This window comes from Equus przewalskii, chromosome 20, assembly GCF_037783145.1.
Source record: "Equus przewalskii isolate Varuska chromosome 20, EquPr2, whole genome shotgun sequence".
NCBI lineage: Eukaryota > Metazoa > Chordata > Mammalia > Perissodactyla > Equidae > Equus > Equus przewalskii.
Window position 1 is genome coordinate 51,622,054 of NC_091850.1, and position 13,565 is coordinate 51,635,618.

Here is a 13,565-nt window from a genome sequence, read left to right on the forward strand (position 1 = left end):
ACACACCTGGGAGTCCAGACGCTAGGTTTTGCCGTGGGGACAGGGGATCTCATCGGCGCTCTCCAAAGAAGCCCACCCTTCTGGAAGTTTCCTCGTATTAGAGTGTTTTCTGGCCCAAAGACCCGCAAATCCCACCTCCTCCAGAAGCCTAAGGAATCCGAGGCACAGAGACCCTCTCTTCTCACACGACCCTAGCAAACGGCCCAGGGAGTCCTTCCTAGGCACTTGTTGTCTCTTCCAGTAGACGACCAGCACTCAGGACTCCGAGCCCTGGCATCGCCTAACACCTCGGAAACCTTCCCCAGCTGCCCTGCAGCCCGCCAGGGCGGTCCTATCCCCCTCCTGGGCAGGGACATGTGAGCTGGGTAGCTGCGTGCCCCGTGACTGTAGGACCCAGGCCATGCAGGGAGACGGGGACCCAGACCACACAGGGAGAGGGGAGCTTTGCATGGGTTTTATTTTTAGCAGGAGTTAATGCCTGCTCTGCGCAGAGGGTAGGGGCCAGAGAAAGTCACAGGTCTGCCACCCTCTGCAGGAGATCTTGGCTGGGCTGGGGTGCGGGAGCTGGGCTCTGGGGCGTGTCCCGGAGGCTGGATCCTTGGCAGGGGGTCCTGATTCACCTGATCCTGGGCCTGCCGTCCCGCCGGAGACCTGGAGGGGCCAACAAATGGGAGGAGGCAACGAGTGGGAACAGTTCCCCTCTGCACGTCTCCTGTTGGCTCCTGGGCGGATACCCTGTCGCCCCAGCAGGACAATTAAACTCTCTTGTGTGTCGGGTTAGTTGTCTGCCGCCCCCACCTGGTCTTGTCTGCCCTCCCCTGTATCACCACCCTGGCTGGAGACTGTAACCTGGGTAATTCCAACCTCAGCCTTTCCCGTGGGTTCCAACCCACCCATTGGGCTGGGTTCGTTCTTTTAGACCCGGGATTTTAGGGTTTTGGTGCTTCCGAGAGTAAGCTGCAATGACAGCACTGATGAATGGGGCTTGCAAATACCCAGAACCTGAGCCCTCCTAAGGCAGCACGGCTGAGTGGGAAGTCAGACGCAGCTTCTGTTCTGTGCATTCTCTCTCTCCGGCGCTGCCCAAGAATTTTCTGGGTTGGACAGAGTTGTGCATTTCCAGTCTTTTCCTGTTGGAGCAACATACTAATTATCATCTTCTCTCCAATTCTTGCTGCTTTTTCACCCCTTGTATTGATAAACGTCTGCCTTCACCCACTCAAGAAGAAAGAAAAAGTAAATAATCCGTAATTTAGGTTTATGGGAAAAAGAACTGAAAGACTTGTGAGGGAAAGGTAGATGTTTAATCAATGATTTTCTCTTTCTTTTCAACCAGTATCTATGCCATATGTATTCTCCATATGGTAGAGGGGGTTGTTATAAGACTTTTAGGAGATTTTGTAAAATACCACGGCAAATATAACTAAAGAGATTCTACCCTTGACCCTTATGACTTTTTTTATCACTCATTCAACAAATATTTATTTTGTGCCTACCATGTGCCAGATGTTCAGGAAAAAGCAGACCAGACCTGGGACCCTTTTAGGAATTTCCACTGTACTTTGAAAAGTGGTGGAAGAAAGATAATATAAAGATCAAGGATTTGTCAGGCTTCCCTGGGGTTTGTTGAGCTTTTTGTTTTGTTTTCATGATTATTTTGTCTGGTGCTTATTTTTATGGGGACCTCTGTCAGTTTATGTTTAATACAAAATAAAGTGTGAGCCAATAAAATCATTATAGTTATTCTATCAGCATTTTAGAATCAATTGCACCAAGTAAGCCTTTTAAAAGGTCCACAACTGTTTCTATTTTGAAAGAAAAAAAAAAACAAAATAATAACCCAAATGCAGCATGAAGTGGAATGAAAAATGCTCTTTAGTTCAAAGCCAGGAGCATGGAATACAGACGCATGGAACTAAAGGGCGCCCCAGGAGTCCCCGTTCATCTCAGCACCTTTTGGTAGCAGGGCTGCTATGCCAGGAGGAAGGCACAGAGAGCAGAGGCCTTCTCGCATAAGTTTACCCCATGTCAGTTTATTCGTGACCAAATGCACAAAGAAACCAACTGTGCAAGCTCTAACTGGGCCTGAGGGAGTAAAAGCAAAGCAGCAGCATTGGGAAGAATTCATTTCTCCTGCAACACTAGAGGGCAGCCCTCCATCCTCGGAACCTGGCCCTCAGGGCAGGTGTTAGGGGCCTGTGACTTGTGCTGTTGCACAGGACCCACACTTGGTTTACGATTCTGCTGTCACCATCTTCAAATTCTCGATAATTTTTGAAGCAGGAGTCACACAGTTTCATTTTTTCCTGAGTCCTGCAAATCAGAGAGTCGATACTGCTGGCTGGTGACACTGAACAGTGCTCCATCTCTGCCTGCGTGCAGCGCCTGGGAGGGGCACAGGCTTGAGGACAAGCAGGCCGGCTCCTCCGCCTGGCCTGGGCAATGCAGGCCACCTCCACCTTCCTAGTGTGGTCATTTTTCACACTCACTATGACATACCTGCATGATTATAAATCTGTTAAGTCATCATGTTACAGGACAGGTTTTTGAATCAATGGCTTTTGCTTTAAAAATAACCCATCTTCTAGTTCCTATTCCAAATCCAGTTAGATTAGCTCAATCAATAAGGATGCTGTTGTGCTCCTCCCAATGTCACAGTGCTGAGATTGATTGAATAAAGGCGGGCAAGCGAACTGTGCCAAGGACAGACACACGTGCCAACCCGGAGCATACTGTGGACCTGAGCACAGAGTATTTCCCTGTGTATTCGTTTTCCTCTCTGGCAAATACATCACTAAAATTTATATAATAAAGTATGAACAGAATGTCTGTTCATACTTTATTATTCATTATCGCCATGAAATATGGTTTGTGTACCCAGATAACGTTTACATTTTTATTGAACCAGAGTCTGTGAATACAGAAACCACACAACCAAGACCAACTCACGGCTCCTAGAAGTCTCATTAACTCTTTCACCTCCCTAAGGAACTCTTTTACAGTTCAGGTTTTAGAGCATCAGAAAAAAGTTGCTGAATGTGACATTAATATATTCAGTTTCTTTCCCGTCCAGTACGGGATGATCTCTCCATGTCTCTGAAAGATCCTACTTGCTTGGCTTATTTGATACATTATTTCTCATGACAAAATTGGACTAAATATTTCAAAGAATCGTCTTTAAAATCTGATTTCAGGTGACTTATTTGGATTTATGGTTCTGAATTTGTGAGAAGATGGCACAAGTGTTTTGGAACAGACCTTCCACGAAATGCAAAATTATAAAGTTTGTTACTAGTGCTTTTTTCAAAGTCCTCTGAGATGCTGGAATTCCTTCCATGAGCACTGGAAGGAGTGAGAACAGGTTAATGACTAATCAGTTTCCAGAACGTCTAACACCTTATGAGAGAGATCGATTGCTCTGCTCTCGCTCGGAGAATGTGATCTAAAGAGCAATGACTCATGGAGCAGAAATGTGTGCTTAGGATTTGTTGCCTAGGGAGGTGCAGGAAAGGGGCCTTATTTAGCAAGCTTAAGTGGGTAATTCAGATACCTTGACTTTTAGTTTTATATCCTTTTAGGTGTCCCTTAAAATAGCCAATGAAAGCATAATTTAATTACACTCTAAAATGATAAATCATGTACTTGGAGGGACAAGAAATGGTCTCTATGAAAAACAATGCTATGACATAGTTCATAAATATTTTTTGCCCAATTCTGAATTCGTTCATTTCAGATAGCTTAAGATTTTAAGCCAGTCTACTGCTGTTTGATTCATGATTTTATATTCGAATTTGAAAACAAATCAAACTCTCTGCTTGTATTATTCCACACTGTTGTAATAATTGTAAATATTCCTATAATAACTTCCTTAGAGTGCTGGGTTTTGCCTTATCTCTGCTGTCAATTGTGCATCCTCAAAGAAGTCATAAACATCTCTGAGCTTCAGTCTATTTATCTGTGAAGTAGGAAGAATGGATCAATTATCCTAAGGATTTTTCTCATATGTTTGTACTACCCTAGGCTGGGTAAAGGGATGAATTTTAATCAACTTTTTTAGATCAAGGGGGAAAATTACTTACATTCAATAAAAATAGTGAACTTTAACCCAAAAAAATTTTGTTAAGAGGTATATAAGCATTTGACAACAAGTACTGTTTCCTTAGGTATAAATGCAAGAATGAGAATATTTCAGTGGTGAGCCATGGCAATTTGGTGGGCAAACATAAATCTTACTTTTGCATTAATGTGATCTGTCTTCCCTCACTAGAAGGTAAGTTCGTTAAGGGCACGAGATTTTGTTTCTCTTGTTCACAGTTATATCTCTATCACCTGAAATTGTCAAAACATATAGTAAGTGCTTAATAAATACATGCTAGATGAATAAATGACTGAGTGAATCAAGATATAAGGTAATTTCATTCTTCTAATAAAAAAAGAGTACAATTGACAGATGATGCTAGTAGATTACTTTCATCAGAACTTGATTTAATAGAAATGTTGTCCAGGTCTTAAAGAGGTTATATAAATATTTGCTATTAAAACTATATTAGTATTTTTTTAAATCTCACAATGTTTTCAAATCCTAAAATGGCAAGATTTCCATGCAATATTGAACACCTATTGTTACCAATTCCACTCACCCAACAGAGCAAAGGATAATAACATATATGAGATGAGATACTGAAGAAATAACCATAAAATAAATATATCCAGGAAAAGAGAGTGTCTGGAGAAAGTGCCATTTGGGATTGGTTTTCTCAAGAGAAAATGGCATCTAGTACTGTAGTTCCTCGTAACACATCAGAGGCAAAACAATTCCAAGCAAAGAGGCTGTCAGGATTTATGAAGTGTCCATGTGGAATCTCATCCTTTCTGCAGCTTGACCACGGCTGAGAATGACATGTGTCAGCTCCATGTGTAGCCACTCCAATTGCCAAGATGAATACCAACAATGGGGGGAGTAAGATGAAGGACAACAGCTCACAATAGGCTTGTTTTGGTTGCTGGATTTTGTTTGTTTGTTCTGGCTAACATTTTTGAAAAAAGTAATATGCTTCTAAATTTAATTCCAAATGTTATGACCATCACGTCTATGGACTAAGTAATAGATTCCCTATTACAAATTCAGGAAATTTTCTTCTTTGTTTTTTCTTTTTAGGAAGATTAGCCCCAAGCTAACTGCTGCCAATCCTCCTCTTTTTGCTGAGGAAGGCTGGCCCTGAGCTAACATCCATGCCCATCTTCCTCTACTTTATATGTGGGACACCTAAGAGGAACGTGCGCACTTAACCACTGTGCCACCGGGCCAGCCCCATGGAAATTTTCTTCTTAAATGGAAGATTTCACAAAAAACCCAACTAAATTTTTCTAAGTAGCACATTGAGTCTTGCAGAATGTGATACATATAAATATCTCTGTATCTAAATTATTAGGCACTTCCCTTCCAAACGGTCCCCCAATCACAGGTGACATCTGAACCAAGCCTTCTCCTCCCTCCGTGACCATCTATAACAGGACTGAGCTAGAGACCTGGGCTCATCCTCCACTCCTCTTGTTCTATCTTCTGCCCGCATCCAAATGACCCTTGCTCCTCCAACTTTATTTCAAGTCTTTTCTCAAGCTTCCTCCATTCTCCGCAGCCCCACCCTCTTTCCTTAGTCAGGTCTGCAGAATCTCTTGCCTGCCTTGTTGCCCACTCAAATCCATCCCCCCAGCATCCTACCTGGAGCAGAAACCTGGCTGTGCTCTGCTCTGTCACCTACACAAGAAAATCACCTCCTGCTGTGGAATGCCAGAGCTTGCTTGCAGCAGCCCTGCTTAACTCTCTAATGCCTTGATGCTCCTGATTTAGGGTCTAGATTGGGTGAGCTGCAAGAACACCCTGAGGTCCCTCCCTCGACCCTCATTTCTGGACCTAACCACCTGCTGCTTCCTCTGTCTGGAATGGCACTTCTCCCCTGTGCACTATTTAAACAAGGAGGCCATTGGACTGAGGTCGCTCTAATGCCTCGTAGACTACCTGAGCACACCAAAACCCAAGCCAGGGTAATAAACTTCAATCTGAGAAAGTGAAAGTTGAGAACAACCAATCACAGTCAACCAGCCTTTGCCAAATAAGGTAGCTGCTTAAGCTAGAGCCAATCAAATAATTTCTGTGCTTTGTTTCTGTGTCTTCTCTATAAAAACTTGCCCCAGCTCCTGCTGCTGGGAGCCCCCTACCCACTTTCCATTTGGTGCTGCCTGATTAGATCTATGTTTGCTCAAATAAACTCTTCAAAAAGTTTTTAATGTGCCTCAGTTTACCTTTTTACAACAGATACACACGCACCCATCTGCCCACCCTCCACTTCCGTTACCTGGAAAACTGATACTCATGGTCTCATCTGGGAATCTCCTTGATGTCCCTCCTCCCCCCACTCTCCATAGGCTGACTATGAGGCTATTTCAACCCTGATGACTTTCCTAAAATAGAAAGGCACTGTTATCAAACAGTACCTTGGATATTGGAGGGTTAAGTAAGAGACATTTGATAAGCTATTATAATGAATGACCAGCACCCAAGCTTATTATATTGTTCATTATTATAAAAGCAAGATAATTTATATCAATATTGACAAGGATTTCTGAATGCTGTTTTTTTTAAAAATAGAATGTTTAAATACATAGACAAATAGTAACTACATTTTAATATGAAAGCTAGTTAAATAAATAAAATAGTATCACGGTATAATAAAGGATATCTCAAATGAAGAATCAATTGAGCCTTGCCGAAGGAGGCAGAATCTGCTTTCTCTTGCACACAGGCCACCTGAAATGCACTTTTCTCAGCTCCCACTTCAGGACCAGGTGGTGCCTGGGACAATGGTGGGGAAGGCTGCTGCATTCATGGGGCCAATTGCCTTGGACTAAATAACCTCCAAATGGCCAGATACGGTTAATGTGCCAACTCTATCTAGACAGGCTGTGTTTACATTGTTACCAGGAAACACTGAAGACATTTTCATGCTCAGCAGGTTAAAGGAATAAAAAGGCAATCTTAATCCTAGACCCTCACTATTGCATTGCAGTCTATAACCAATACATGAAAAATAATCTGTCTTCTCTTCTGTGGTAGAGTCGCTCTTCACTTCTAAATATATTTTCCTCAAGAGCCAACAAATGGAGGACTCATCTTTAAAAGAAAATACTCAGAAATTTTAAAGACATTAATATTAAGCTATCTGGACTAAAACATAGAAATAGATATCAGGCTTGGAGGTTGCTCAATGCTCATTCAAATTGCTTTATAACAAGTTTCATTGGAGCGCAAAGTATCTACTCTCCTTAACATCCAGTTTGCAAGTAGGGATCCAGTTACAATGATGCATTTGCTTTTCTTGTATGGAGACAAAAATATGTAATTATGCTTAGTCTTTTTAAATTTGCAAACACTGAATACAACTATGTGTGTTCTGGACAAAATTGTACAAATCTAAGTGATAGGTCTCTTTCGCTAATTCTATATCAATGGTGTAGAAAAATATCCACTAGCCTTCTTTATCCTCTTTCAATGGTATTTTGCTGGAAAAGTTAAGAGATAGAGGAGTTGTGAAGTGTGACATTAGAAATCACAGGTGCCAGCACATAACAAAATCAGATTATTCCAATGATTCACACATTACCCATCAGATGTCTTCTTTCATTTGGATCCTTCCAGAATATTTTTCCTTCCTGTGGGTAAAGTATTCTTTACCCAAACAATATTCAGTTCTTTCCTTCTTTGGGAGTCCATTAGATGTTTCAGTGAATTACACCTACACAAAAGTGCAAAATGGAATTTATAAAATGATTTTTGTACTTTGGCTGGTACTTAGACTCCTTTCAGAGCCCACAGTTTAAGAATGAGCTGTGGGTACTAAATAGCTGACAAACATAAGGATTTGCATGAAGAAGTGCTGAACTGCCATATGGGTGTATTTCTTATCAAATACATTGACGCAACCAAAAGTAGGTACCAGGTCAACTCAACTTTTTAACCTAGTGGTTGTTGGATGAGTAAACCATAAGGATGTTTAACATTTTTTATCAGCATTTAAAGGATGATTACTTGTATTAGTTTATTTTCTGTTTGATCATTGGCCCAGGATTCATAAATAAATTCTTACATAAGCACATTTTATAATATAAGAGCTTTAGGGAACAGATCACATCTGCTTAAGCTGTTCACACAGCTGGATGATCCACAGCTATGATCTTGTTTTATTATTATTTTTTTTTTTACTGCAATACATATGTAATCCTGTAATCCTTTGAGCTGCCCTGTTTCTGTTAACCAGCTGGAAGCTTTTCTGTTTCTTAATTGACTGATGATGATTGACTGGAAATCCGCCCACTTCCCAAGAAGGATTATTGGATTAGTGGTGGCCCTCTGATTGTTCTGTTTTAAATAGTGCTTAATTAAAAAGTTAATTTCAACTATTTTGGAAATAGGTGGTATATAAATTTCAATTAAATAAGAGCAGGACATAGAAACTAAAACTAATTAAAATATAGTTAATTTTAAATGATTGATGAGCGCATAGGAAATGTAGGCTTGATTACCAAGAGTGTATGTTTAGTTTTTGAAGCTAAATTTAGAAATGGCATTGAGAGACTAAGATCATAGTAAAGATGACACCCATTGCAGAAGCCGGGAGTCAGAACCACCACGCTGCACAGCTTGCTGTGTGCAGCCGTCTTGGGCCAGCTTAACGTGGAAAAGAGATGCTTCACTGGGGCAGTGCACAGCCACACACTTGCTTCCTTGATGCTCAGATGTGCAGAGAATCTCCCCTCTTTGTTTTCCTTTTAGTGCTTTGAGCTTTTTCACAGGCTCCATCCCTGCTGGGCAGAGAGGAGAGGAAGCCTATTGAGTGCAGTGCCATCACCAACCTAATTCCTTAACTGAAAGGCCCCCTATGTAACCCTAGCTCTGAGCTCCCAGCTGGCAGGTAGCAGCCCCAATTTCAGGATCTGCCCTGCCCTTCCCAAACTTTGAAGTGTCATGAGGGGAGGTAAATTGGGCAGGAGGTAGGAGGGCTGCGGATCCATTCAAAGGCTGCTGTTATCCTACTCACTGTGTTAGTGACTTGTGAGGAGTGCTTGCCCTGGGCACTCCACTAGCATTTGCTGATGGAGGGTGTAACCTGCACTCAGCCCGGCCAGGGTCCGGTGGTATTCCAGGCTGAGCAGACTTCCATCATCTCTCAGTGACTCCTGTCCATGTTCCCTGGCTGGATGACTTTGCCTGGGATCCTAGTAGTCCCAGGCAAGATGGCTAGCTCTCACCTCAGCTGCCTGAGGGCCTCCTGACATTCAGAGGCATACTGAGAATTCTGAATCCTGCCCTTGCCACATAACTTGGGAAGGGAGAATGGTCAAACATTGAATCTACTCTCCTCTTGTCTAGCTGCCTAGCACTGTTGATTTGAGCTCTCTACTTCCTATACTTCATGTGGTCATTCTCTCTGTTCTTGGAATTAAGTGAAAGTCTTGGGTCTGGATCCCAGGGCTACCTTATGATGTGCTTAAAGGGCTGTAGTAGTTAGGATTGCTCTCACCTGTAAGGAAGAGGATTCCTGACCATCCGCGATTCAACAATCAAGATAGTAGATTACCTCACCCAATAAGAAGTCTGGAGGCAAGTGGTGGCTCCATGAGGTCCTCAAGCCTCCCAGGGCCATTTTCCCTTTGCTGTACCATCCTCAGCATCCTGACTATTCTTCCCCAAGATTGTCACCTCTTGGATACAAGTTAGCCATGGCAGCTATAGATGTCTTATCCTACATGACAGAATGCTGAATAAGAAGGCCACTGGCACAAAGAATTTCCTCCTGGAACATCTTCTATTCTATTGAGTTGGGAAATCTGTTCCCCACATTTACGGCAGAATTCTCCCGACACCCGTTGGCCAGAACAGGGCCATAAACTTATCTTCAAACCAATCCCCGGAAGACAAATGAGATCGCTGTCATGGTAAGACCTATTGTGTTTCATTCCTGGAGCCGGTCTTCCCAAAGTGTGTGCAGACCCCAAGCAAGGAAGAAAAAGAAAGTATTGGATGAGTTGGAAAGCTACAGTGTCCATCCCAGGAAACACAGGGAATTTCACAATCCTCTCTTCTCTCTTGACAAAGCCTGTCTTTTACAACTGTTGCCTTTCTAAAGTCAAGAAGGTCAACATTAAGAGTAAAAAGTAATCAACGCCCTCCTTGTTCTCAATAACGTATATCCTCACCCCCCTACAATGGTACATGGGTTACGGGTTTATTATTTGTAAAATTAAAAAGCTATTTTGAAATATTTTCAGGTGTATGATTCTAACATTTACTCAAATAGTTGGTGTACATTAGGAACTGGCACTGAGCTCTGGGTTAATATGTGAGAGCAGCTTGTTTGAGAAGCTTTGACGGGATAAAATTAAAAACAATAAATTGAAATTAAAGAAAAACAAATTTTGGCTCAATGTAAGGCAGAACTTTTCTTATATGCAAGTTACTTAATATGTAACAGATTATCTAGTGAGCTGTAATTTTGAAGCACAAGATCTGTGGTGAATTGTTATGAATTGAATATGATGACTTCTGATTGTCTGACTCCAGTATATCAATACATGCAGACCAAACCCTAATAAGCATGAATCCCACAGATGGGCAAACAATAAAGAGTACATGCTAGTCTATAGCAGTGCTATTTTTGTTAAAATTATCAATATAATACTGTAAATTTAATGCACTCTTATCCTTTGGAATCCAGAACACTCAGCTGGCAACAGCTCTAGATTTATTACCATTTATTCTTAGAAAACTTATACATGGCAGAAATCTAAACCTTACCATATATTTTAGCCTATCAGCAAAGCTTGACATATTTTCATGGGACCTTTCCATTGTACAGACATGATATATAGAACATTGTGAAAGTGTTTCAGAAGCAAGTACTTTCCAACCTTCAAAAATAATTATTTTTTAGGGGATGTGAAGCGTCTATTTTTCACCTTAAATTAGAATTTAGATTACAGAATCAAGATACAAATGGTCCTAAAGAAAATGAATACCTACTAGAAATCATAAATTTTGCATTATCATAAAATTTTATCTTCTTTTGCAAAAAAAAGGGGTAAATTATTTGATTCAATTATAACCAAATTAATGATGTTATGAGATGCTTAATAATAATTTGTTTGCATTTGTGAATTAGATTTTCTCTGTTGGCAACCTTCCCAATAAACCTAAGGATTGTTTTTAGAATTCCATAATTCTATTTCTAAGGGCAAAAATAACCTAGGCCAATATCATTATTGACAAGAATTATTGTTACTTGGATACCAATTTTAGTGTAGTGGTTAATTAAAACAATCTTTAAAAAAATATTACCATTATAATTGAATTACTTAATGATTTTTAAAAATATATTTTTACTGTAAAGTTATATTTAAAACTGATTTTACTATCTGCTTAGCATATATGGTACATGAATTTTGGAAACAATAAATGTTCTTTGACAGTGTCTTGAATTATATTTTAAAATAGTAGTCTAAAAGTTCTGATTTTTGCAAAGGAAGAATGGCTATACTGGAACAACCCTTTGCAGATAAATAATGAACAACTCTTAAGATGTACATGTGCACATATGCACACACACACACATTAACTGAGAATTTTAAAGAAAGCAAAATGCAAACTTTAAATAAAGACTTTTTAGATAAAATCTGAGAAAAATAATTGCCATCAGGCCTGCACTATAAGAAATGATAATGGGAGTTTTACAAACTGAAGAAAAATGATATCAGATAGAAATGCAGAAATAATTTATCTAAAAGAAAACTAAATATTTAAAGCAAAGGTGATTACACCATAATGTGGGGTTTAAAACATACTTTATAAAATTTATATCAACAGCAAAAAATAGGTGGGTAGATTAAATTATACCTTGCAAGTTTTTATATTCTATGTGAAGTAATACTTATTAGGTTTAGATAGACAGTGATAAATCAAAAAAATGCATATTTTAATTTCTAGAATAGCCAGTTAAAAAAATTACAAGGTATAACTAAAAAACCAATAGAAGTACTACATTGAAATTCTAACAGTAATAGACTAATTCTAATAGCAAAAGAAGACAGGAAGAAACAAAAAAATCAGATGAGACAAATGAAAATAAATTGCAAAGTGGCAGAGCTGTGCCCAACCATATCAATAATTGCCTTAAATATAAATAGACTAAACGCTCCAGCTAAAAGGTAGAGATTGGAAGATCAGATAAAAAAGCAAGATTCAGCTTTATGATGAACAAAAAATTACTTTAAATATAAAGTCTTGGATGAAGAAATGTATAAGGATGGAAGAAATACGTTCTGTGCAAAAGTAAGAGTAAGGAAGAGGAAGCTGGTGTAATTATATTAATATCAGACAAAGTAGAATTCAAGACTAGTAATACTACCAGAGCTAATGAAAGATATTTTTTAATATTAAAAGATTCATTTCATCAGGAACACATAACATATCACACACCAAAATTAATTTCAGATGGATCACAGTTCTAAGTGTAAAAGTTAACACTATAGACCTGCTAGAAGAAAATATTGGAGCAGATCTTCAGGACTTTGGCGTAAGCAACAATTTTTAGGTCGTAAAATTATTCCACATAAAAGGGAAACATTGATAAATTTGATGTTATTTTTAAAAAATTCTGTTCACAATGTCACTACTAAAAAATAATAAAGCAAACCACAAAATAGAGAAAATATTCAAAATTTGTATATTTGAGAAAGGCTTTGGATCCAGATTTACAAAGAATTCTTAGAGTTCAATAAAAAGAGGGAAACAACCCAATGAAAAAGACAGCAGACTTGAACAGAGGCCTCACAAAGAACATACACAAATGACCAATGAGCTCATGAAAAGATGTTCAATAGCGTTAGTCATGAGGGAAACCATAATTATACCCACAATAAGATAGCACTTCACACCACTCCAATGGCTAAAATGAAGAGACTAACACCAGATGTTGGAGTGGTCGTGGAGCACTCGAAACTCTCATAGATGCCAAATGTGACTTTGGAAAACAGTTTGGCAGTTTCTGATAAATTTAAACTTATCCCGACCCTCTGATCCAGCGATCCCTACTCTTAGGTATTTAGCAATAAGAAAGGAAATACTCAAAAAAAAAATCTTGAAGAAGAATGTTTAAAATAGCTTTTCCTATAACCAGCAAAAACTGGAAAAGACCCACCTGTCCATCAACCAGAGAATTAATAAAGGGTCATGGAATATTTATACAATGGAATAGTAGTCAACAATTTGAACAAATATGAACTATTGATCCAAACAACAGCGTGAATGAATCCTAAGAAACATGAGCAGAAGAAACGAGACACAAAGAGAGTACCCTTGCATCACTCCGTTTATTGAAGTTCAAGGGCAGGTAAAGCCTTAATAGCATAAGTCAAAACAGTATTTGCCTAAGAGGGATGAGGACCAACTGGAGGGGAGTATAGCACAACTTTTTGAGGTGATGGAAACATTCTCTATCTTGATTAGTACATGC